The sequence below is a fragment of the Hevea brasiliensis genome, chromosome 7 (genome assembly GCF_030052815.1).
Source record: "Hevea brasiliensis isolate MT/VB/25A 57/8 chromosome 7, ASM3005281v1, whole genome shotgun sequence".
In the NCBI taxonomy this organism is placed as follows: domain Eukaryota; kingdom Viridiplantae; phylum Streptophyta; class Magnoliopsida; order Malpighiales; family Euphorbiaceae; genus Hevea; species Hevea brasiliensis.
Genome location: NC_079499.1, coordinates 81,433,104 through 81,460,880, shown reverse-complemented (window position 1 = coordinate 81,460,880; position 27,777 = coordinate 81,433,104).

Here is a 27,777-nt window from a genome sequence, read left to right as displayed (position 1 = left end):
TAAGACACAAGGGTATTTTGATCATTTCACAGGGTGACAAGCAACACCATGAGATGGTGACACATGGCACTACACATAAGCTTGCCAATTGTCTTTTAATCATGTAAGATGATCAAAGACAAGAATAAATCTTAGTTTGACACTTGGCACAATGTGATTGGGTCAATTAAACTAAGAGCCAATCAAAAGGTGACATGTGGCAAGGGTTTTAAGTGATGAGCTAGCTATATAATGTGTTGTTATGAAAAGAAAAATAACAATATGCTCATTCTCTCTTTGGTGCCGCCACCTTTGGCCTCTCCCTTCTTTTCTTCTTCATCTCTCATTAATTCAAATAGAATTTCTAACATTCTCTTGAATTAAAAATACTAGAAATCGTTTCTAGTGTCCTGTATGCATCTATAATACCTCTAGAGGCAAAACCTGATTTTCTAATTAATAGGAAAGGATTGAGAAGCTATTCAAGGGGCTGCCATTGGTGATCTTGGTGTGGACAAGCTAGAGGGATAACATCTAGTGTCCTAGGCGCATCCCAAAGGTGCCAAACACACTACAATGCATAAAAAAAGGTTAGTGCACTTATTCTTGATCTAATCTAGGGTTCTAATGAATTAATCTGTTAATTCTAAAATCTTAAATGGCAAATGTAGATCTAAAATCATATTAAAAGTGTTTTAATATGCTATTTATCATTGAAATCAAATAAATAAAAATGAATCTTGCATGATGCATGTGACCCTAGATGAAAAATTTTTAAATTCAATGATCTAAACTTATGTTTTTCATGCTTCCGTTCCTTCACTAGTAACCTTTAATCAGCCTGTTTGGACTGGATATGAGGGTTATACTGGCACTGGACACTCAGTGCATCGGGCCATCATACCATCAAACACATCAATGCCTACCGGGTATGCTATGTAATTAGGCATAAAAGCCATCAGAGTAAACATGAAAAAAGGATAACCACATCAGACACTTGGTGCCTGCCCATGGTATCCAAGCAAAAAAGCCAAATGCAGTGCTGTTAATCTCATCCCTTCTTGGCATGCCAATCTATCCAACCCTTACACTACTGTCTAGGCATACTCAGGCTAATTTATCATTATTAGCAAGTCGACATTCTCATTATTTCATCATTCATTCATCATGGGATCATAAGTCCCAAAATACAATTTCACATATCATTTATGTTTTTTATGCCATTGGCATTCATTACCATTCATATTTTAAACTATTATGTTGACATTTCATAATTTCCAAATTTATTGCCTCAAATTCTTTAACAATTTGGACCAAGGTATAGCAGGAATTAGGCTATACCCTCTTCATAAGATTTGTAGATTTATGTTTTAGGTTTATTTTGGCTTTGGAATGACTCATTTTGCATATGTGTGACTCTTTATAGCCATTTTATCAAAACTAGTCGAGTGACCGATTCCCAATTTCAGGGCATTCTAGAATTTAGGCAGATTCTAGACCCATTTTATCAAGCTATTTTGGATAGATTGTAGTCATAATTTAACTTTGTGTCCTTCATATGAATTGTTTTCCTATGTCTTAGGATTACATAGGTTTAAGAATCACTCAATTTAGGGTTTTGTGGAGTGAGTTATGGCTAAATTTCCAATCCTAGTTCACGGATGCAATATCCTGTGATTTCTAGGTTTCCAGGTTTTCACCTTAATTTTGCACTCAACATTCAAGTGTCTTACACCCATAATTTAAACAAAGTCTCTAAAATAAAGTTGTATGCCTATTTCTTAGGTTTCTAGAACATTTTAAATCACCTCAATTCGATTTATATAATGAAAGATATGCCTTAATTACTACACAGAGGTCACAGGGCAATTTACTGGAATTGTAGGAAATTCTATATTCAACAATTCTAAATTACTCTAGCAATTTATCCAAGTTGCCCTAGGAATTTGGTCTGAGTCAAAACACAAAGTTGTAGGTCTAGGTTTTAGCTTTAATTTGGCTTTGGTTTTACAACAATTGGAGCTGTGTAACTCAAGTTATGAGCAATCGAAGTCACTGGACTCAAGCTATCCAAAACCAGTCCCAATGCACAACACTACATTCAATTAATTATTTTGCCATCTTATTAAGATATCCCAATAATTACACATCCAATAGCCATGATATATACACAAATGCATTAAATAGGGCATAAACAAGGAAAACCCTAATTATGCAAAACCCTAACAAATTTGCCAAACTTTAAAATTCAAAAGGTTTCATAGCACTAACCTTTGTGTACAAGCCTTAAACAACTCCAATCAACCTTTAATTTGCTTTCAAATTAACCAGAACTTGACCTTTCTTCTTGTTTCCCCTTTTAACTGAATTCGCCTTCTTTAAAACACCTAAAATTCCAATCAATTTTTAAAGAAAATCCCACAATCAAGCTTAAATTTTATGAATTCACCATAATCAAAGCTTAGAACATAGCTTACCTTGATTTGGTCAACAACTCCTCTTCACCTATCTTCCAAAATCCTTGAAATTCTTGTGTGCTTTCTTCAATTTAGGGCTTAATTTAGGGTTTACTCTTGATTTCCCATTGAAAGTATGAAAAATAATTAGGGTTTTGAAGCTTGGAGATTGTGTAACAATGGTGGAAGTTGAGAGAAAATGAGAGAGAGAGAGAAAGAGAGAGTGTGTGTTTGGCCAACAATGTTAACGAAGAAGAAAGAAGATAATTTCTCTTTTTTTTTTTCTTTTATAGATATTTAAATTAATTTAAGACATAATGGCATTTTTGTAAATAAAAGGAATGGCAAAGTTGTAAATAAGTTGAAATCTTTAATCATTGAATTTTTACTTTTTGTTAATTATACTTACTTTTACTAATCTTGATTAATTTAGCTAATCCATCTTCATTAACTTATTTTATCTCAATTTTGGTCAGTTTTGAGCTCTTAAATTTGATTGACCAAAATTTTTCTCTTACTGGGTTTATGTTCATCTTTTCAATAATATCCGATAAGTCCTTAATTCTATTTTTCACCTTAGCTTTTATTCTTCTTTTTGTGCTTATTTTTTTTTAATTTTCTTGACTTATTAATTCATAATAATATCTTATTTAAATTTTAATAAAGGGTCTTTGTAATACCCTCACTGTAGCGATTATGTACATTCTACTGTTCCGGTGACCACTGTCGGTTTGGATAGCTAGAACGTCTGAAAAAATATTTAGACTAGAGTGAAGAATCATAAATAACTCAAATAATAGTAAGAAAAGTTAAGAAAAAATTTTATAAATAAAATACAACTAAATTAAATGAGCCGGTGCCCTAGCGATGGGTAACCTAGTGGGAAGTTGCGTTCTTCACAACTAGAAGCCCTAAACTCAGGGGTTCATAAAATAATTTTTGGGACTCCAGAGAAGAGTCATTGAGGTTTCTATGGCATTAGAATGCCAAGAAAATGCTTAGAAAAATTTTTAGAACAGTACGGACAATTTTGGCTCAATAAACCAAATGGAAGGCATTTTGATCATTTCGTCTTTAGAGATGATTTTTGGCCGACTTGTCCATAATTAAATAATTATTATGACATAAAATATAAATAAATATTGGTAAAAATTTAATTAGAAATGAGTTAAAGAAAGAAGAAAGGAAAAGAAGAAAAGAAAATAGAATTTAATTACATTTATAACATAGGATGACATCATTAAAAAGCTTCCCACCAATTAGAATTTGACAAGCCAATTTGACAAGCTTCCTTTTTCTTTCATGTTGGCCAAACCTCATCCCTTAGCCATCCTCCATTGATGAGCTTAGCAAGCTCATGAAACCCTAAATCCCCACCATATATCCTCAAGTTCTCAACGCAAAAATTTATTGTAGAAGCTTGCTAAGGTGTTTGGGAGCAAAAGGGAGAAGAGAAATTAAAGTTAGCAAGCTTGTAAATTCTTCAAGTTGAGGTTAGTGCACTAAACCTTCTTCCTTCTTTCTTAACTAGTTGAAGCATGCTAAATTAAGTATAAATTTTATGAAATTAAAAGAAAATTTAGAGTATGTGGGGACTAAAATTTTCAACAGCCTTGGTGATCATAAGGTCTTGATTATTTTGATTGACTTTACTTTGTTTAGTGATGATGATTAAGGATACTAAGTGTATTAGAAGTTGAATGAAGTGTGTTGCATAAATTGAAATTGTTGGAGTTAGGGTTTGAGTTAAATTTTGTTACCTTGGTGATATAGCTTGAGATTGATCTTGTTGAGGCTGTTTGTTGATCATTGGAAGTGTTATGAGTGATAAATTGTAGTTGGGAGTAAGAAGGATGGAATATTCGAAGTGATGTTTCATATGCAGGAAATTCGGACCTGTGAGTCTAGGGTCTTTTTTGACTTGTAACTGAAGTTGTGTGACTCCAATTGGTATGAGGCCAATTGGAGGTGAAACTAGACTCAAAACTACCTCATTTCTCATGAAGAAACCCTGTCCAAATTCTATCCATAAGTTGACCAATTGCTGGTCTAATTCAGATATCTAAATACTGAACCCAGAAAAATAACCAAATGAACAGTACATATTCAATTAGCCATAACTCTCTTTAGACAGGTCCAAATGACCTGAATTTTATACCATTGGAAAGCTTAGACATAGTACTACAATTTTCATTTAGAACACCAAGCCCAGAAATGTCTCTAACCTAATGAAATTGTTGACTCAAATTAGGACACCAAATTGACCTAAACCATTCTGCCCAGATTTTTCTGGACATAGACTACCCGACCAATTTTGGCAAAATGGCCATAACTTGGTCTATAAAAATTTAAATGCAATGAACCAATAGCAAAAGTTTTATAAGACATAGGTCTACAATATTAGTCTTTTGACCAAAACCCAGAACCCGAAGGAATTAGGTCAAATGGTTAAAAGAAATTAACCCATTAAAACTTGGAGTTTGACCAAATCACAATTGATCCCAGAGTAGTGTTTATAGCATATCTTCTGCTAGGAAATTCTAATTAGGTTGAGCCATACTGATTTGGAACCCTAAAAAACAGGGCTCAAACTTTGATTTGGACATTGTCCTCAAATTATGAACATAAGAACCCTAAAATGGAGTGATTGGTGACATTAACTAATGTAAAGAATTAGACTACCTTAAGTGTGCATTCTGGACCCTTTGAGTCCAGTATGCTCTTGGGGTTATAACTAAAGCTAGGTAACTCCAATTGGTGCAAGGCTAATTTAAGGTTAAACTAGACACAAAATGCAACAATTTTGATGAAGGAACCTGTTCCAAAAAACCAAACTATACGGCCCTAAAAATTGACCTAATCTAGGTGACCAATATGCTATCCCTAGAAAATGACCAAATGAACAGTGTTCATTCATTTGGTCATAACTCTGTGTAGAAAGGTCTAATTGACCTGAATTTAATATCGATAGAAACCTAAGACATAGCCCTACAACTTTCATGAAGAATGCAAACTCAAATTTTGACCATAACATGTCCAAAAACTCACCTGCAATCAGTGTACAAAAACTGCAGAATTGATTCTGCCCAGAAATTCTGGAAAAATTGCAATCCGGCCAGTTATGGTTTTTAGGCCATAACTTGAGTTACAAAACTCCAAATGGAGTGATTCAAAAAGTGAAATATAACTAAACACAATAAAGAACAACTTTGATGTAGAACATTTGGCCAAATTCTCACTGTAGAATGGCCTAATAGAACAGTGTACTCCAGCACTCAAAACTAAAATTTCTGATTTATTTTCCATTGATTAGAAGTATGGATTGGTAACTAATGCCAACACTTTTGGGAACCATAATGTGGTAAATCTATGTGATTAAAACGCATGTAACTATTATATATAAGAAAGTCAATATTTTGACTTAAATGACCAAATGAGTAGTAACCTCACATGTTAAGTATAAATATTCAAGAAATAACTTTGTAATATGCCCTAGTAGGCCTAATGTGATTGGTTTGGATAGATTGGCATACCAATAGGGTTCTAATAGCAGTACTGCATATGATGTATGGCTCCATGCCATTCTGTGATATGATAGCCTATTGCTATACTGATTATGATGTTATACTTGGCTTTATGCCTTATTGCTTTTATGGCTCATTAGCCATTCTATTTGCACACTGGGAGACACATTGTGACCGATGGTGTGACGGCCCGAGGTACCTGGTACCCAGTGCTAGTTTACCCGTTTATCCAGTCTGATCAATTTGTATAGGTTACTTGGGCATGGAAAAGTATAAATGTAATTGAATTGATTATTAAAGGAAGTAAGGAAATTAAATATCAAGATAAAGAACAAGAATGATTACAATAAAATGAGGCTCAAAATCATTAAAGAAAATGATTAATAGAATGCTAGAAAGAATTGAAATGAACTGGACTGATGATAAAATTAAAAAAAAAAAAGAGAGAGGATATTAAATTTTAGAAACCTTATTGAAGCATATTAGATCTAAATTATCTAAATCATGTTTTATTTCCATCTGTATTTCGTATATTATTTCTTTGTTATATTATTGCACTACTAAGTAGAAATGCTTAGCGCGATGGATTTGTTTCCCTAGTGCAGGTGCTGAAGGTAAAGCCCAGCAAATATTAAATAGAGATTTTGGAGTTTTGATCTACAGAAGTGTCTGAAGTATTCAAAGTCGTCATCTCCTCAGCAATGCATGTAGATAGGGCCCATATAGGCCATAATTTGTATGTTGTATAAAATGCGTAGTTATTGTATTGTAATGTAGATTATGAAAAGGTAATTAATAGGAATGTGATGTAAATTAATAAATTAGCTTGTTCATATGTGATTAAATTGTATATCATGTAAATTATGAAATTATACAATTATTTTGTAAAGCATGTAAATTAATGAAATTTGAAAATTTTGCTTATGTAATTTGAGTACGAATGAGATTGTATGGGTTTGAAGACAGAACTGAAATACATGAATGATTAATAAAATATGAGATGATTATGATAATAATAGATGAGATTTTTATTGTAGAATGTTATTGAAAAATTTCAAGTAGGTGAATAGTAAAACACGTTAAACGTTAATAAAATAGGGGAAACTCTGTTAGTTTCTCCGTCAAAAAATAATTGATATTAAAAGATAATAACTTGGAAATGATTAAAGCAATAAAGCAAGATAAGTTAGGGTGCTTCGGCACCGAGTGTGACATGTCTCGCTCAGCTACACAGTGTAGCCGAGCAAGTTATGCCACTCAGTGTGCCGGAGCACTCTATTTTTTATCTGATTTCATTACAGTCCTTGATTTATTGATTCAAAAACTTTATTGAAGATTTAGGCTATTTTTACTTTTATCAAAATCTAACTAAATTGGAAATTTCAAAAATTTTAACAATAATCCGACAAAGTGTCGGCTGTAATTTGGACTAACAGTTCTTCTAAACCTGCCAAAGACAATTTCAATATATACTCAATTTCTGAAACTTAATAGTCTCAAAAATTTTCAAACATAATGTATCTCAATACAGTATCCAGATTTCTCAGAAATCTCATTAGATTTTTAATATCTCAATATTCACAAGTATAATCTCATTATAACTCAAATTCAATTCACATACTAAAATACTTAATTTGAATAGCTTCCATAATTCATAGGTTAATTACATGAGTTTATTTTGTACAAGATATACAAATAATTTACAATGTGCTAGGAATGAACAATATACATAACATGTATAAAATGAGCCCTATCTACATGCATTCTTTGAGGAGGTGACAATCTTGAACTCTTCCGACACTTCGCAGATCCGACTCCAAAAATCTCGATTGTGATCTCTGGTTTTTACCTTCAAGACTGCGAGTAAGCAATTCCATCGCGCTAAGCATTTCTGCTTAGTGGTGCAATAATATAACAAGAAATAATATATACAAATAAAGAAAGAACAGAGCATAATTTGAATGCTTAAGAATCAATTTAATTTAATACAATGTGTCTAATGTTAATTATCTTTTATTCTCATTTGTTTCGCTTTGGAAGCATTTAATTCCGAAATTCACAGTGATAATGTACGATATACGTAATTAATAAAAATACTCAATTTATATTCATATGGCAATAGAAGGTACATTTAAAATATTTAGTTAAGTTATACCTATTTTTGCAACTCTCTTATCATTTTACTTAACAATTTTTATGTGGTTTGGATCATTTCATAATTGTAACTAATTCTTTTGAAGTCTTATTAACTCATTTATTTGATCTCTAATGTTTTTAATTACTAATAGTCTTAATTTATTTCAATAAATTACACTGCCCAAGTGACTCACGACAGTGACTAAATCGATAACGGGTCGTTGGCACCGACACCGCGGTGCCTCGGGCGTCATACCATGGGACGCAGAACGCCAACCATGTATGCAGATCGTATGGCTAAAAGCCATGATATCACATAATCGGGCATAAAAGCCATGAATACGGGCATAAAAGCCATGAATACGGGCATAAAGCCATGAATACAGCATAAAGCCTTTCGCGATCGCTAAAACAATACCCTATTGGCATGCCAAACTATCCAATCTGACACACATGTCTAGGCAATACAAGGGCATATAATATCATCAAATATTAATATGTTGTGTTTTATGTCTTTATTATTTCACGATAAATTTCATAATTTGTACATTGATCATAATATTCATACATTCCTTACATCATTCCTATTGATCACAATTCACAATAATGGTATTCATATACCATTGTACTCAAAATATTTCTCCTCTCTACAATAATGAGAACTAATGTCTCATTCATACATTAATATGGTTCATTTATTCATTCATTATGTTATTCATATTGATCACAATTCTAAGCAATGGTTCACATGTACCATTGTATTCAAAACATTTTTCTTTTCTCATTTATACATTCAAGAATCTATTTATGTAATTACAAGTTTTATATTTCAAGTTGAGTTACTAATATTTTATGAATTTCATTTATGATGGGCATATATGCCCTAACTATCTATTCACATCAATTAGGTGACTTATTTTTCATGTTTCAAGTAATCCATGAATATTTCATGGATTTCAAATTTATGGCCTAAATTTCTTTTTAACAATTTTGACTAGGATGCATAGTCCATATTTGTCATACAATTCTAAGCATTTAAGCTTAGAATTGGTTCTAGGTCTTCATCTTAATTCACTAATCATTTTGATTACTATTCACCATACTAGTCAACTAAAATGTTGACCTTTTTATACTTAATGGATATATTAATTCTAATTACACCAAGATCCCACATTTTGAGTTTTACATTTACTAGTATTAATTGCCAATTGCAATTTAAAGTCCCCTAGATGCATTTCTAATTTCAAATTTTGAATTTCAAGTTTTGGTGTCACTATTCACCTCATTGGTCAACAAAAATGTTGACTTTTGCATAGACAATAGGTACATTGGTTTTAACACTCCCGATGTACCACATTTTGCATTTAAAACTTGTTGGAATCAATTACCAAATCCATTTCCAAGCTTATTTCAAGTTTTCATGTCACTATTCACTTCATTAGTCAACTAAAATGTTGACTTTTGTATAGAAAATATGTACATTGACTTTGGCACTTCAAACATACTACATTTTTCATTTAAAACTTGTTGGTTTTGGTCACTTTCTCAAAGCTTAGGTCATTTTGGCAAAATTGCCAATTTTCGGTTTTGGTGCTCCGAAGTTGCACTGTTTCATTGGTCGATTTACTGTTGGAATTTGACAAAACTTCCTTCATAGAAAATGTTCCTTATTTTGTCTAGTTAAATTTCTTTTTTTGAATCACTCCATTTGGAGTTTTGTAACTCAAGTTATGGCCAAAATAAGTTTACTGTTCACGTGCACTGTTCATGCTGAGATTTTGGGTCTGGCAGATTTTTGGTCCAACTTTGGTCAGTAATTTGATCAAGTTAAGTTCATAATTTGGTCTAACTTTCTTCTTATGAAATGTTCTACCATACCTTAGGTTTCCATCGGTTCAAGAATCGCCTAAATCCGAGTTTTCTAGAGAGAGTTATAGCCATCCAAACATTGCTGCTCAAATGAAAATTCTGGAAATCTCAGTACAGTAACCTTCACTTTGCTCAATGATTTGATTTGGTTCTGGTCATAATTTGGGGTAAGTTTCTTCATAAAAGTTGTTTTTCTATGTCTTAACTTGTTTCTGTAAAAATTTCAGATCAATTGACCATTTCTACAGTGAATTATGGCCAAATGAACAGTTACTGTTCATTTGGTCATTTCTGCAGGTGCTGTTGCAGGGTGTCCGGATTGGGGCCAACTTTTGGTCCTCTTGCTTTGGTCTTTTGGGCATAGTTTCTTCAGCAAAAATGTGCCATTATAAGCCTAGTTTCATGTCCAATTGGCCAAACACCAATTGGACCTACACAGCCAAAGATATGGCAGTCCAAGTGGGCTGGAATCACAGCCTCCCTAATGGTTACCCTAGGCAGCCTACCAATTAAGTTTGCATCACTCTAAATCTCTTCAAATTATGGTGAACTTACCTCAAATGGTCACTAATTGACCCTTAAAATGTTCTTTCACCATTACCTAAGCAAGGTCCAAGTTTCTCTATAAAATTTCCAGCTCATGCAATATACATGTTACTAGAACGAATAGTGCACTCAGTGCACAATCAGCATGCAGAAACAGGGTACAAAAATAATCACTATAATTTATAGAAACAAGATTTGAAGACCATATTTTCCAGAACTCAACCTTCATATGTCTAACTCAATCTCCAATTGGAATCACATCAAAATCAGATCGAAAATTGCAGAACTAATTAAAAAGGTGCAACCTGTCCAGAATCCAGTACATGCAGGATAGTAGTAAGGAAATGTAAAAATATCACCCAGCAGCTACCACAATTAGCTCTTGGCCATAACTACAAGGTTTTAGAGCATTCAATAAGCGTTTCAAGGACTCAAGAATCACATCATTTCGAGTTTTATAGCTCCAGTTATGATTTATTGAAGGTGGCTGTCATGTTGCAGGAAATCAGCAGAACAGAGTCCACATCTGAGCAATAAAATGTTTTGTCCTCAAACCCTAACCTAACATTAGAATCAAGTCTGACATAAAACTACAAAGTTTTAGAACATTCCTTAAGGTTTCTTTTGACATAAAAATCACCCTGATCTGAGATTCCTAACTCCAGTTATGAATTTTTAAAATTTACTGTTCACGCATACACTGTACAGATTCCAGATTTTCACTCATCTACAAGTTTCTATGGCATCTAGTTGTAGGATTTACTAATTTCTTCTATAAAACACAGAAATAAACATAAGTTAAAACACTAACCTTGGTTGAAAATCCAGCTAGTCACTCCCTTTTGCTTCCTATCTCTCAAGCTAGGTCAAAAATCATGTTTTAATGAAAGAGGTTTAGGGTTTAGTAGTGGAAACAAGGGAGAAATGGAGCTTTTTGGTTAAACATCAATGGAGGGAGAAGAGGGAGAGGTTTAAAACGTTTTGAAGAAGAAGAAGGCAGCTGGTATTTTAATTCCTTTGGCCTTGTTTATCTCTTTTTATTAGTTAGTAAATTGGTTGTTTAATTGTCATTGGTGGATGCTTTTAAATGACATCACCTTATGTCATAAATAAGCCTTTTTTTCTCATTTTCTTTTCTTTTCTTCTCTACTTCTTTTCAATTTAATTTTTAGTAATATTTATTCATATTTTATGTCATATTAATTATTTACTTAACTGGACAAGTCGGCCAAAAATCACCTCTGAAGGCGAAATGACCAAAATGCCCTCCGTTTGTCTTAACGGGTCAACATTGTTTGTACCGATTGAAAAATTTTTCTAAATATTTTCTTGGCATTCTAATGCCATAGGAACCTCAATGACCCTTCTCTGGAGTCCCAAAAATTATTTTATGAATTTTTTTCCCGGGTCTAGGGCTCCTCGTTGCGAGAACCACAACTTACCTCTGGTTACCCATCGCTTGGGCACCGGCTCGTTTAACTTGGTTGTATTTTATTTCTAAAATTTTTACTAAATTTTTCTTATTAAAATTTGAGTTAATTATGGTCCCTCACTTTAGTTTAAATATTTTTCCGGACGTTCTAGCTGTCCGGACCGACACCGGTCACCGGAACAGTAGAATGTACGGAGTTGCTACCGGGAGGGTGCTACAGTGTCACAGTCTTACAAGGTCCTACATGAGTTTGGAATAGCAACTGAATCCATAGTTGCTTCCCAGTAGGGTTACTTATCACCGGAACTCTATGCTTATTTAACCGATTTGTAGTCTAGTTCTTTATTTTTCTTCAATCTTAATTGATCTTTATTTACTTAAATTATGACTCTTCACTCTAGTTTAAGTATAGTTCCAAATATTCTAGCTATCCAAAAGGACTTTAGTCATCAAAATTGTAACACCCCTATGTTCGGTAGTGCGTTCTATTGTTCCGGTGATCAGTGTTGTCCGGACAGTTAGGATGCCTAGAACTACACTTTGATATGAGGAAAGAGACATAAAATAATGAAATACAAGAAAAGAAAATACAAGAAAAACAAAGGAAAAATAATAGCAAAGAAAGGTAACCAAGTTAAGCGAGCCGAGAACCCTAGCGATGGGTGACCGCACCGGGAAGTCATGGCGTGGACCGTTGACTGGCCCTGGACTGCGGGGAACCCTGGAAAATATTTTTAGGACTTAAAGAGACCCCTATTGAATTATAAATATCATTAGAAATATCAAAGAAAAATTAATTAATTAGTACAAAGAGAAGTGAGAAATCGAAAAACGGACAAAACCCAGATACTAAAAATCGGGAATGTAACCCGAACAGGGGCATTATGGTCATTTGACATCCCGAATTGTCTTTTGACCTAAATGTCCATTAAAAATAAATAATATTACACTTGGAAAATATAATGAAAAATTAAATTGATGGTACCTAAAGTAAATAGCAAAAATTATGGGTTAATGTGGAATAAATGAAAGTTAAACTTATAATATGCTTTAAATTGTGTAAGTGGACTACTAAGGAATAAACTAAACACAAATAGGGCAGGTGTAAGTCCATTATACAATCTGCATCTTCATCTTCCTCACTTGGTCCATCCATGCCGAAATGAAGAAATGGGAAATCCTCCATAGCCGTTTTGCATAAGCTTCATCCACTCCTTCATTTTACCTCTAAACACCTAGGTAGCTTCATTAAAAATTATCCCCACTTCACAAAGAAGAATTAGATACTAATATTAAGAAGTTTTAGTGAAGGTTTAACAAGTCCTAACAATAGGTAAGTTTGTATTTTTGAATATTGCTTTGTTAAAGTTTGAAAACATGTTATGGGTGTTTGCTTTGTGAAGAAATTTTAAAGTTTTGAGGAGTTCTTGATATATCCAATTGTGGACAGCCATGGAGTTCTATATTTAATGAAGTATTCTTACATATATTTGATGTGAATTTATGTTGAGTAGGGTGAATTAATGTCCTAGTAAGTTATTTCCATGTATATGTGGTGATTGTGCATTTGGAATTGAAGTGGAAGAAACTATGGGGAATTTTGGCAATGTGAAGCATTCGGCAGCCTTGGGACTCCTTGATGAATGTTTAAATTCATGAAGATATTGGGTGAATTGTGACATTGAGGATTGATGAATATGTATGTAAATTGGTTGTGGAAATTGTATGTAATAATTAAGAGTGGTTATGTGTATATATTGTTTTATTTGGACTTTGTGAATTACAGTTTCATTTGGTGTATTGAGGATATTTGTATTCTGCCCAAAGTGATTTTAATTTGAAGTGGTAAATGGTTTTGGTAATGTACCAAATCAGAATTGGTAAGGGGAGTGGACTTATAGCAAGTAAATGTGCAATTGATAGATGTTAAGCAATGTGTTTAAGGGCAGTATGCATTTTAGCCCATAACACTAAATGTGTAACTCCAATTGGTATGAGACCAATTGGAGGTGAAACTAGGCACAAAATGTGCCAACTTTCATGAAGGAAGCATACCAAAATTCTGTTTGCAAGGTAGCTTGAAAAATGACCAAATCCGGATTAAGTGCAAGTGAGGCCTAAAAACTGACCATTTGGGCAGCAGTTAGTGTTTAGGCCATAACTCACTCAAAACAGGTCCAATTGACCTGAAATTTTAACCATGAATAGTTAAGACCCATAGCTACAAGTCTTATGAAGACACCAAAGCCCAGAAATGACCATAAGCAAGTCAAACAGCTTGCACAAGTTCGGGTCCAAAAACTGGCCGAACCAAAGTTGACCAAAATTGACCTAAATTGACCAAATTTGATGCCATCTGACCAGCAATAGTAAAATGACCATAACTTGGTCTACATAACTCAGAATGACCTAAACTTTTGCCCCGAGTTCCGTAAGACATAGATCTACAAGTTTGTAGTTTTGACCAAAATCCGAAAATTGAGGGAACTAGGTCGTCCGGCTAGGTCAAACTAGTATCCTTGAATCCAGCAAGTTGCAATAAAATGCACTAAACAAGGAAATGAAATTGGTAACATGTACCAACCCTAAAAGACTATCGAATGTGACATATTAGTAACGTTAAAACCTAATTTACCTAGAACGCATCGAGGATCGATATATTAGGTTGATTAAGCAAATAATAGCTTTCAGTGAATTACTTATCGAACATTATCGTTAGAGACAATTTAATTTAGTACTGAAACACTTCAAATTGTGTTTCTCAATTACCAAAGACTCAGGAAAAGGGAAGGAAACACTGAGTCCAGACCAAGAGACAGTTATCAGAGGTTTGTGCACAACAGCTATTTCCTTTGAATTATTTTCAATTGAAATAAATTTTGACTATTTGTATATTATTGTTTTAAATTGTGAAACTGTGAAAAATTGTTTGAATAATATTTGATGGATACTTATTGATTGAAAAGCACTGTAAATGGTTTGAAACTACAGCTATCATGTATATTGATTGTATTCCTCGCTAGCTTGTCTAGTGGGACGAATTGAATTCCCTTTCTAGCTGAATTGTTGAGGTGTGTGCCTGTTGAGGATGAATTGGATGAGTACTCATATTTTTGCTAGCTGGCTATGTTATTCCTCAATAGTCATCGACTTTTGGGACGAATTGACTACCTCATTAGCCATCGGCTTTTGGGACGAATTGAACTTTGGAACATGATTAAGCTGTGTGTGATTTATTGATATGTATTGTGAGATTGTGAAATGAATTTAAACTCTTATTGACATATACTGTCTTTTGAATTCAACCATGATCTGACTTATTGAAATTTATTGTGATATTGAGAAATGGAGTTTAAATTTTTGTTGACAATTACTGTCTTGAAATTAACTATGGTTTTAAGTATCCACTATTTGTATGATTTATGAATTGTGATTTAAAGATATATTTGGTTAATGTTGTGCACCACTGAGACATTGTCTCAAATGATAGCTTTTATTGTCATGCAGTAGACAGACAGACAGGGCAGCAGACTAGGCTGCTAGTACACCCAGCGAGAGATTTTTTTTGGGTATAACGAGTATACCATATTTTGCATTTTGTACTGTAATGTATGACCACTGTATGTATATATTATTTTTGGTTTTGAGCAGTTGTAAATTAAAATTGTACATTGAAGTTGTAAAATAATTATGAGTTATTTTGGCTTGTAAAAATTGTATTATATTTCTTTTATCTCAGTCTTTGAAAATCACTGTGGATTTGAGTTGAGAAATATGTTGTGTTGAGAAATATGTTGGAGTTGAGATTTGGAAAAATATTGAAGTGCTTTTTACAAGTTTTCTGAAGAACTGTTTTATCCAAAATACAGATGGCACTCTGCCAAAATTTTTACAGAAATTCCAAATAATTCAAATATGTTAGTTCTATCACTTCAATTCAAAAAGGTTTTTAACACCTGTAAATAGTGCTCACCACTGTAAAAGAAGTAAGAAAAGTTTTTAAAATCTCTTGTAGTGTATTTAATGGGTTATCAGTAGACGGAGTTGGTAATTCATTAGGTATACTACGGGATCATGTTATGCCTTACAGAGGGGTAGGGTGTGACATGTTTTAGTGGTATCAGAGCAAAGTTTTTAAATTCTGTTTTCACCTTTTATTTGAATATTCTTTCTTCATAGTACAACTGCTCAATATCATTGTTTGATATATACAGTACATTACATTATAAATATGCACTAACAGGAGGAAATCTCCTTGTGTTAATTGTTCAGGAGATCTAAAATCCTCGCATTGACTATGGAAGAGGGTGATCATTCAGTCGATCAATCTATTGAGGCTGAGGTGCAAGGGGATGCCCCAGGCCTACACAATGTCAGTGGTTCAGCAACACCAGCCCCTGCAGTACCGCAGTTTCCTACTCAGTTCACTCAGCAGATGGCTGCAATGTTCCAACAAATTGTTGGTAATGTGCCTACTCAAGTCCCAATACAGACACCAGTGGTACAACCACAATCTCCTACTAGGCAGTATGACAAATTGATGAAGTATGGGGCTACAGAGTTTAAGGGGACAGTAGATCCTCTAGAGGCTGAACAGTGGTTAGAAAGGATGGATAGGGTATTCAAGAAACTGCATTGCACAAAGGAGCTCAGATTCGAATACTCTGTATCTTTGTTACAGGGGGATGCTTGTGACTGGTGGACAACCATTCCCCACAGTCTGGTAGAACCTGCAGTGCTAACATGGAATGACTTTCTCATGGAATTCAGACAGAAATATGTCGCTGATGCTTATGTAGACCAGAAGTTACAAGAATTCCTAAGTCTAAAACAGGGGAACAGATCAGTGGCTGAGTATGAAAGAGAATTTTCCCGTCTGAGCCATTAGGCAGTAAGTTTACTTTCTACCAGCAGGGAGTGATGCAAGAGGTTTGAAACCGGCTTGAAGCCCAGTATCAGATTACAAGTAGTCGGCTTCAAACACACTAACTTCTCTGAACTTATTTCTCAACCTCTAGAGTTAGAAAGAATTGAGTCTGAAGCTGCTCCTGAGAAAAAGAAATCAGAGAAGACAGAGAAAGAGGGAAAATCTGTAGAACAGAGTTCCAGTGGTCCTACTGGAAAGAGGAAGAACTATGGGGGACATGGCAGAGATGGCAAGAAATCTGGTAGGGGAAAATATTCAGGACAGAAGCCTCCCCTATCTGGTCAGCAGAGGACCAGAGGTTCCTACCCTCCCCGCCAATGTGAGACATGTGGAAGAAATCATGGTGGGATCTGCTACAAGGCTATTGGAGCCTGTTATAACTGTGGAGGCACAGGACACTTTGCCAAGGACTGCACCAGTAGTCGCAGAGTTGGACCACCTCCTACTACTGCAGAAGGGTCAGTTCAGAGCCCTGTCACTAGAAGTTCACAACCACCCAGCAGAGGTAGAGGCAGGGGTAGAGGTAGCCCAAACAGTACCAAGGCACATTGAAACAATCGAGCAAGACAAAGGTCTCAGCTTAGAATGTATGCAATGAGACAGAGGGAAGAGGCCGAGACATCTGATGTTGTGGCTGGTACCTTCTCAACTTTTAATCAGAATGTGTTTGTGTTATTTGATCCGGGTTCTACCCATTCTTATGTGAGTGCTAGCATCATTGATTGCATTGCTGTTCCATGTACAAAAATGGACTTTGAGGTGCTAGTAACAAGTCCACTAGGATAGGAAGTCAGGGTTAATAGAATGTATAGAGATTGTCCTTTGGTGATCCAAGGACACACGTTCCTGTCTGATTTCATTGAAATGCCCTTCAGAGATTATGATATCATCTTGGGCATGGATTGGTTAGCTAGGCATCATGCCATGATTGACTCAGAGGTCAAGATCACTTTTGGTCTCCCTTAGTACAGTGATGTGGTAATACATGGGGAAAGGCAGTTATTGCCATCAAACATCATTTCGGCTGCACTAGCCAGAAAAATGATCAGAAAGGGGTGTGAAGCCTACTTGGCACATGTGGTAGACACCTAAGTGGGGAGTCCAGCATTGAAGGACATCCCTACAGTACATGACTTTCCTAATGTGTTTCCTGATGAATTGCCAGGATTACCTCCGAAAAGAGAAGTGCAGTTTGAAATTAATGTTATGCCTGGTGTGGATCCAATCTCCATAACGCCAGACAGAATGGCACCAGCAGAGTTGAAGGAGTTGAAGATACAATTGCAAAAACTACTTGAAAAGGGCTTTATCCGCCCTAGTGTGTCACCTTGGGGAGCACCAGTGTTGTTTGTTAAGAAGAAAGATGGTACTCTCCGTTTTGTTAGTAGTATGCCCTAGAGCATATCATTTAGTATGTATCTTGTACATATTTTATTAATAAATGGCATTTCCACTTTTCTGTTTATATAATATATTTATGTGTAATAGAAAAGGTCCATTGATATTTTGTTAGAAATATTATTCTTAAGTTGTTAAGAATATGAGTGACAATATTTCTAGCACAAAGTATCATAAATAGGTTCACAATCGAGGATACTTCATAATAAGGACATGACTTGTCCAGAAAGATTGTATTCATGTTTGTTCCCAAGTTATTTATATGAGATATAAATAAGATGGAATGGTGAGTCTCATGCCATATAACAAACATGATAGGCACTTATAAATGATAAGTAGGCCGAACCAGTGACACTTATGACAAGCACATGGAGTTTACTCTTGTCAATGTTTTGTCATAAATCATATCAGTGCATATAATCTTTAGACCTGAGATAGCACAGTTATCTTGTATATAGGTAGTTTAAGTTTGATACTGCTTTCATACTTGTACTATGTATGGGTATATGGGCATGTGTTGGCTCTCGCTAGTTATATATGGAGATAGGTGTTGATCAAGAAGGAATCTGTTCTCTAAGTAAATAGAGATAAAATCCTATGTTCATTTAATTGTTCTTGATGTTTCAAGTTCTGCCAGACAGATAGATTTATTCGTAAAAGAGTTTCGATGAGAAAATCTTTTAATCAAGAACTGGAATTAAAAGAGAACATAATATTCATAGCAAATGGAGTTTGACATAAACCATGACTCCAAACTTGAGTTGGGATTTTGTAAGAGAGATTCTAGTGCATGGTAACATATGATTATAGGTTCATTTAAGGTAAACCTTATTACTAATTGGGTGGCCATGGCATGCTATGCTAGGTGTTAACCATGGTCTATGAGGTTCATAAAATGATTTAGAGAAATCATTTATGGTAAGAAAGAGTTCTGATGATATTAAGAGTTGATATCATGTCTCATTGCCAATTAGTGATGAGCCTAGTAAGTCACACATATACACAAGTTATCACCTAATTAAATATGATTTAATTAATTAATTAATTAAAGAGTTTAAATTGATTAATTAAATAGGTTTGGTTTGCAATTAGATTGCAAAGTCCCTAGCATGACTTGAAACCAAATCTAGATTATTGGATGTGTAGTATAAATTAAATTTATATTTAAAGTGTTTAAATATGAATTTAATTAATGAGAAATTAATTAATAGAGATTAATTAATTAATTTATATTTGATATAAATTAATTAGAAGAAGAAAAATAATTATTTTGGGTTGAGAACTCAAAATTAAGACACAGGGGCATTTTGGTCATTTTTGCAGTGTGACACGTGGCACCATGAGATGGTGACACATGGCATAACACATAAGCTTGCCAAATGTTTTTTAATCATGTAAGATGATTAAAATCAAGATTAAATATAGGTTTGACACTTGGCACAATGTGATTGGGTCACTTAAACCTAGAGCTAATCAAAGGGTGACATGTGGCAAGGGTTTAATGTGTTAACCTAGCTATTTAAGTGTGGTTATGAAAAGAAAACATAACTAGCAGCCTCTCCTCTCAATTGTCACGCCACTTTGAGCCTCTCCAGCTATTTCTCTTCATCTCTCATCAATTCAAAGAGATTAGCCATCAATCTCTTGAATTAAGAACGTTAGAAATTGTTTCTAGTGTCCTGTTTACATCTCTAATCTCTTAAAAGGCAGAACTTGAATTTCTAATTAATAGAAAAGGCTTTAGAAGCTATTCAAGGGCTGCCATAGGTGTTCTTGGTGTGGACAAGCTAGAGGGACAACATCTGGTGTCCTGAAGACGAATCTCAAAGGCGTAGACACGCTGCAGCACATCAAGAGGTTAGTGTAATCGTTCTTGATTTAATCTAGGGTTCTAAAATTAATCTGATTAATTTTAAAATCTTAAATGGCAAATACAGATCCAAAAACATATTAAAAGAGTTTTAATATGTTGTTTATCATTGAAATCAAATAGATAAAAATAAATCTTGCATGGTGCATGTGACCCTAGGTGAAAATTTTTGAATTCAATGGTATAAACTTGTGTTTTTCACGCTTCCGCTCCTTCAATTGGTATCAGAGCCACTATATTTGCCATTTAGATTGTTGATTATATAATTTAATTGTGTGTTTGATCATGAGATCAAGAGATTCATTGCTGGTTGGATCATGAGGTGTGGCGTCACACATGGTGAAGCCACCATTAGTGGCGGCAACAATGGTTCCATGGGTGGTTCAAGGTTTGGCTTTTAATTCTGCAATTGTTGTATGATCTAAGGCCTATTCTTTGACTAATTAAAGTGTTTAATTAGTTGTTTTAATCACACAATTAAATTATGATTTAAATCAGAATTTTAAAAATTGTTTGAATGTGATTCAAATCTAAATTTTAAAAGTTGTTTGAATGTGATTCAAATCTGAATTTTTAAAGTTGATTCAATAAAATTCAGATCTGATTTTTTAAAAAATATTTGAATGTGATTCAAATCTGATTTTTTAAAAAATGTTTGAATGTGATTCAAATCTGAATTTTTGAAGTTGTTTGAATGTGATTCAAATCTGAATTTTTAAATTTGTTTGAATGAGATTCAAATTTGAATTTTTAAATTTATTTGAATCATATTCAAATCTGGATTTTTAAGTTGAATATGAGATATTCAATTTAATTTAAGTATGTATGTTTTATTTAATTGTTAAATAGTGATATGCATGATGGATGATCATGGACTATAAAAGACCAATGTGATTGGATTTATTTCTTTTATGTTTCTTTGGGATTGTAAATTAATTAATTAATTTTAATTTATTTTGGGCATGTATTATTAAGTTTGTAATAATTTTTGGGTTGTAATTTCATTTATTTAAGTTCTTGTAAATTCGCCTTGGTATGCTAAGGATTACTATGTAATATTGGATTGCAAGAAGTTCAAGGAGGTCAAGAGCATTGGTGGGACCAGTGGGAGGAATTCAAGATCAAGTGTTGATTATGTACTCCTTCAGCAACTCTTGTAAAATAAATGAATGAAATGCACCTAGGAATGCCCTGATTCAATTCTTGGTGGCTCAGAATTGAATCCCTTAGAAAGTCCATGATCATACCATATTTACTGCTTATCCATGAATGCATGAGATGTATGGGAATGTATGCAATTATATGATATATGCATGCTAAATGGATAATGTGCAAAGTGAGACCTTAATAGTAATTAGGATGGCTATAAAATCTTCCAAACAAATGATTAAGTTGGAAATGGTATAATTAAAGTAATTATAACATAAGCCCTCCATTGGGGCAATTATTTTAAGAAATTTTAAATAGTTGCATGAGATGCAATTAATTTAAGAGATTTTCTTAAGAATAATTGTTAAGCATGAGATGTTGTAAATATGTAAATGGTTTGGTGGCCAATATTGGATGTACCTGAGGACATTAAAATTATTTGCATAATTACTGGCTCAATGGGATCAACTTAACTAATGCAAGATAAGTTAATAATGGATGTACCTGAGATTTTGAGCATTAGGGGCTAGGTAAAGGATTGAACCTCACATGAGATGTGATGGGCAAGGAGTTGCTCACTTATAGTTTATTGTAATTCCAATAATGGATGTACCTGAGGATGATCAATAGAATTATAAGAATTCAATCACCCACTAGAAATCCATCCAACTAGGATTTCCGTTTTCTACTTTGGAAGTGTAGGATTCGCTAAGTTAGTGGGAGGACCAATTTGATTAAAAGACCATAATCATTTTGGTTAATTACATGATACATTTACTAATTAATCTGGTTATTTTCTGCAGTTAATTTTCTGATAATAATGAGCACAGAACAACCACCACCATCCAATATCCTTGCAAGCATACTTGATCACAATAGGTTGACAGGACCAAATCTGTCTGATTGGCTAAGAAATTTGAAACTTGTCCTGAACCTTGAACATATAGGATATGTTCTAGATTCAAATGTTCCTGGTCCCTTACCTCCAGAGGCCACACAAGAGGAACATGAAACTTTGGACAAGTGGAAGGAGCATGATATGAGAGCTAAGTGTTACATGCTTGCTTCCATGAGTAATGAGTTACAGAAGCAACATGAGAACATGCAGAGTGCGAGTGAGATCCTCCTTCACCTACAAGAGTTGTATGGTGAGCACAGCAGGAATGCTAGGTATGAGATATCTAGACAGCTATTCCGTATGAGGATGTCTGAGGGACAGAATGTTGGGGATCATGTCCACAAGATGATTCGGCTAATTGAGAGTTGGAACATCTTGACTTCAACATGGATTTCTAACTACAGACGGATTTAATCCTTCAGTCCCTTCCTGAGTCTTTTGGGAATTTTGTGACAAATTTCCATATGACTCACAAAATTCCATATGACTAAACAAGAATGCACCTTAGCTGGTTTACTCAACATGCTGGTTATTGCCCAAAAGAATATGCCAGGCAATAAAGGAAAAGAGGTAGCTTTGGTTGCATCTTCTTCTGCTGGAAAGTCCAACAAGAAGAAGGGCAATAAGAAAAAGAAACCTCAGATTCCTGGTCCTTCTAAGAAAATAGCTAAACAGAAAAGGAAGACTAAAGCTGATGAAGGCAAAGGAAAGTGTCTCCACTTCCAACAGGAAAGTGTTTCCATTACCAACAGGAAAGTGTTTCCATTGCCAGTAAGAAAGTGTTTCCACTGGCCAGAGTATAGCAATCTAAAAGAATACAATGCCATGGTGAAAACCAACTCAAGTTCAAAATATATTTGGCACTTAAGGTTATGTCATGTTGCAGAAGATAGGATTGCAAAACTGGAGAAAATGGGGATTTTATCCTCATTGGGCTCTGAGCCTACTCCAACTTGTGAATCTTGCCTTCAGGGCAAAATGACTAGATCACCCTTTGTTGGACAGGGGCTAAGAGCTGAAAATATTTTGGAGCTAATACATAGTGATATATGTTGTCCATTTAAAGAAATGGCTAGAGGGGGTTTTCATTATTTTATTACCTTTACTGATGATAAATCAAGGTTTGGGTATTTGTATTTGATGAAATACAAACATGAATCTTTTGAAAAGTTCAAAGAATTTAAATCTGAAGTAGAAAATCAAACAGGAAAGAATATTAAAGCTCTTCGATCAGATCGTGGAGGTGAATATTTGAGTACTAAATTTGATGAATACTTGAGAGAGCATGGCATTGTTTCTCAGCTGACTCCTCCAGGAACGCCACAGCTGAATGGTGTATCTGAAAGAAGAAATCGTACCCTATTGGATATGGTACATAGTATGATGAGCTATACTGATATGCCAATCTCCTTTTGGGGATTTGCATTAGAATCAGCTTTGTATATTCTGAATAGGATTCCATCAAAATCAGTTTCTTCCACACCTTATGAGATATGGCATGGAAGAAAACCAAGTCTTAAGCATGTTAAGATTTGGGGTTGTCCAGCTTATATCAAAAAGCTGAACACTGATAAATTGGAGACCAGATAAAAAAAAAAAAAAAGGTCGATTTGTTGGATATCCAAAAGATAGTTTTTGGATATCATTTTTATTTGTCTGCTTCACAAAAGGTTGTGATAAGTAGAGATGTCACATTTCTTGAACAACAGTTTGTTCAAGAAGGAGGCAAAGGAAGGCAAATAGAGTTATAATTGGAGAATTCTGACCAACCAACAGATCAGATGGATATAGATCCATCTAGTCAACCAATACCCGTTGATGAAACATCTACAGCTGTTCCTTGTAGAACAACCAGGGTATCTCACCCACCAGTGAGATATGGTTTTCTTCATGAAGAAGAACAAGAGTTGTCTACTCATGAAGAAGTAGATCATGGGGATGATCCACTTACCTATGAAGAAGCTATATTAGATATAGACTCTTCAAAATGGATTGATGCTATGAAATCCGAGATTGATTCCATGTATAAGAATCAAGTTTGGGATCTTGTTGACCCACCTGAAGGTATTGTACCTATAGGGAACAAATGGGTTTTCAAGAAGAAAATTGGTTCTGATGGAAAGGTAGAGACCTATAAAGCAAGGCTAGTAGCGAAAGGGTTTCGCCAAAGGCAAGGAATCGACTATGAAGAGACTTTCTCGCCTGTTGCCATGCTTAAATCAATTAGGATTTTATTAGCAATAGCTGCGTACTATGATTATGAGATTTGGCAGATGTATGTCAAAACAGCTTTTCTCAATGGATACATTGAAGAGAACATTTTCATGGAACAACCTAAGGGATTTGAATCCCAAGATGGTTCCAAGGTATGCAAGCTAAAGCGATCCATTTATGGGTTGAAACAAACTTCGAGGAGTTGGAACATCCATTTTGATGAAGCCATTAAATCCTTTGGTTTTATCAAAAATGAGGATGAGCCATGTGTATATAAGAAAGGTTAGTGACAGTGCTATCACTTTCCTTGTCTTATATGTGGATGACATACTGTTGATGGGTAATGACACAGGTATGTTGACGACTATAAAGGTATGGTTGTCAAATACATTCTCCATGAAAGACTTAGTGGAGGCAACCTATATTCTTGGGATTCGCATCTATAGAGATAGAGTGAAACGAATAATTGGTTTATCCCAAAGTCTATACTTGGAAAAGGTGTTAAAGAGGTTTAACATGCTTGATTCCAAGAGAGGATTGTTACCAGTGAGACATGGTATCCATCTTTCTAAAGAGATGTCTCCAAAGACACCTGATGAAAGAGATAAGATGGCCAGGATTCCATGTGCTTCGGCTATTGGAAGTTTAATGTATGCAATGTTGTGTACTAGGCCGGATATCGCATATGCTGTTAGTTTGACTAGCAAGTATCAATCCAATCCAGGTTTGGAACATCGATAGTCACAAGAATATTCTTAAGTGCTTGAGAAGAACTAAGGATTTATTCTTGATTTATGGAGGTGGAGACTTGCAATTGGATGGTTATACTGATTCTGATTTCCAATCAGATATCGATGATAGAAAGTCTACCTCTGGATATGTGTTCATTTGTAATGGAGTGCGATCGGTTGGAAGAGTTCCAAGCGAGCACGATTGCAGATTCCACTGAGAGGCTTAGTATATTGCCGCATCGAATCTTTGCAAAGGAAGTTGTTTGGATTAAAAGTTCGTAGCGTAACTTACAGAGTTCCTTCAATTGAGTTAGCGGTTCCATTACCCGTGACAACAATGGAGTAGTCATACAAAGCTAAGGAACCAAGGTCTCACCCAAAATCCAAACACATAGAAAGGCACTACCACATTATCGTGAGATATAGTTGGGCAAGGCGATTTAGCCATGCAGAAAATAGCATCGGTGAAAATCCAGTGATCCATTCACTAAGCCTATGTCACGGACTCGATTAGACCGACATCTTGAGAAGATAGGTCTAAGATATTGTAATGAATGGCTCTAGTGCTAGTGGGAGATTGTTAGTAGTATGCCCTAGAGCATATCATTTAGTATGTATCTTGTACATATTTTATTAATAAATGGCATTTCCACTTTTACATTTATATAATATATTTATGTGTAATAGAAAAGGTCCATTGATATTTTGTTAGAAATATTATTCTTAAGTTGTTAAGAATATGAGTGATAATATTTCTAGCACAAAGTATCATAAATAGGTTCACAATCGAGGATACTTCATAATAAGGACATGACTTGTCGTAAAGATTGTATTCATGTTTGTTCCCAAGTTATTTATATGAGATATAAATAAGATGGAATGGTGAGTCTCATGCCATATAACAAACATGATAGGCACTTATAAATGATAAGTAGGCGAACTGGTGACACTTATGACAAGCATATGGAGTTTACTCTTGTCAATGTTTTGTCATAAATCATATCAGTGCATATAATCTTTAGACCTGAGATAGCACAGTTATCTTGTATATAGGTAGTTTGAGTTTGATACTGCTTTCATACTTGTACTATGTATGGGTATATGGGCATGTGTTGGCTCCTGCTAGTTATATATGGAGATAGGTGTTGATCAAGAAGGAATCTGTTCCTCTAAGTAAATAGAGATAAAATCCTATGTTCATTTAATTGTTCTTGATGTTTCAAGTTCCTGGCCAGGACAGATAGATTTATTCAGAAAAGAGTTTCTGATGAGAAAATCTTTTTAATCAAGAACTGGAATTAAAAGAGAACATAATATTCATAGCAAATGGAGTTTGACATAAACCATGACTCCAGCTTGAGTTGGGATTTTGTAACAGAGAGATTCTAGTGCATGGTAACATATGATTATAGGTTCATTTAAGGTAAACCTTATTACTAATTGGGTGGCCATGGCATGCTATGCTAGGTGTTAACCATGGTCTATGAGGTTCATAAAATGATTTAGAGAAATCATTTATGGTAAGAAAGAGTTCTGATGATATTAAGAGTTGATATCATGTCTCATTGCCAATTAGTGATGAGCCTAGTAAGTCACACATATACACAAGTTATCACCTAATTAAATATGATTTAATTAATTAATTAATTAAAGAGTTTAAATTGATTAATTAAATAGGTTTGGTTTGCAATTAGATTGCAAAGTCCCTAGCATGACTTGAAACCAAATCTAGATTATTGGATGTGTAGTATAAATTAAATTTATATTTAAAGTGTTTAAATATGAATTTAATTAATGAGAAATTAATTAATAGAGATTAATTAATTAATTTATATTTGATATAAATTAATTAGAAGAAGAAAAATAATTATTTTGGGTTGAGAACTCAAAATTAAGACACAGGGGCATTTTGGTCATTTTTGCAGTGTGACACGTGGCACCATGAGATGGTGACACATGGCATAACACATAAGCTTGCCAAATGTTTTTTAATCATGTAAGATGATTAAAATCAGATTAAATATAGGTTTGACACTTGGCACAATGTGATTGGGTCACTTAAACCTAGAGCTAATCAAAGGGTGACATGTGGCAAGGGTTTAATGTGTTAACCTAGCTATTTAAGTGTGGTTATGAAAAGAAAACATAACTAGCAGCCTCTCCTCTCAATTGTCACGCCACTTTGAGCCTCTCCAGCTATTTCTCTTCATCTCTCATCAATTCAAAGAGATTAGCCATCAATCTCTTGAATTAAGAACGTTAGAAATTGTTTCTAGTGTCCTGTTTACATCTCTAATCTCTTAAAAGGCAGAACTTGAATTTCTAATTAATAGAAAAGGCTTTAGAAGCTATTCAAGGGCTGCCATAGGTGTTCTTGGTGTGGACAAGCTAGAGGGACAACATCTGGTGTCCTGAAGACAAATCTCAAAGGCGTAGACATTGCAAAGCACATCAAGAGGTTAGTGTAATCGTTCTTGATTTAATCTAGGGTTCTAAAATTAATCTGATTAATTTTAAAATCTTAAATGGCAAATACAGATCCAAAAACATATTAAAAGAGTTTTAATATGTTGTTTATCATTGAAATCAAATAGATAAAAATAAATCTTGCATGGTGCATGTGACCCTAGGTGAAAATTTTTGAATTC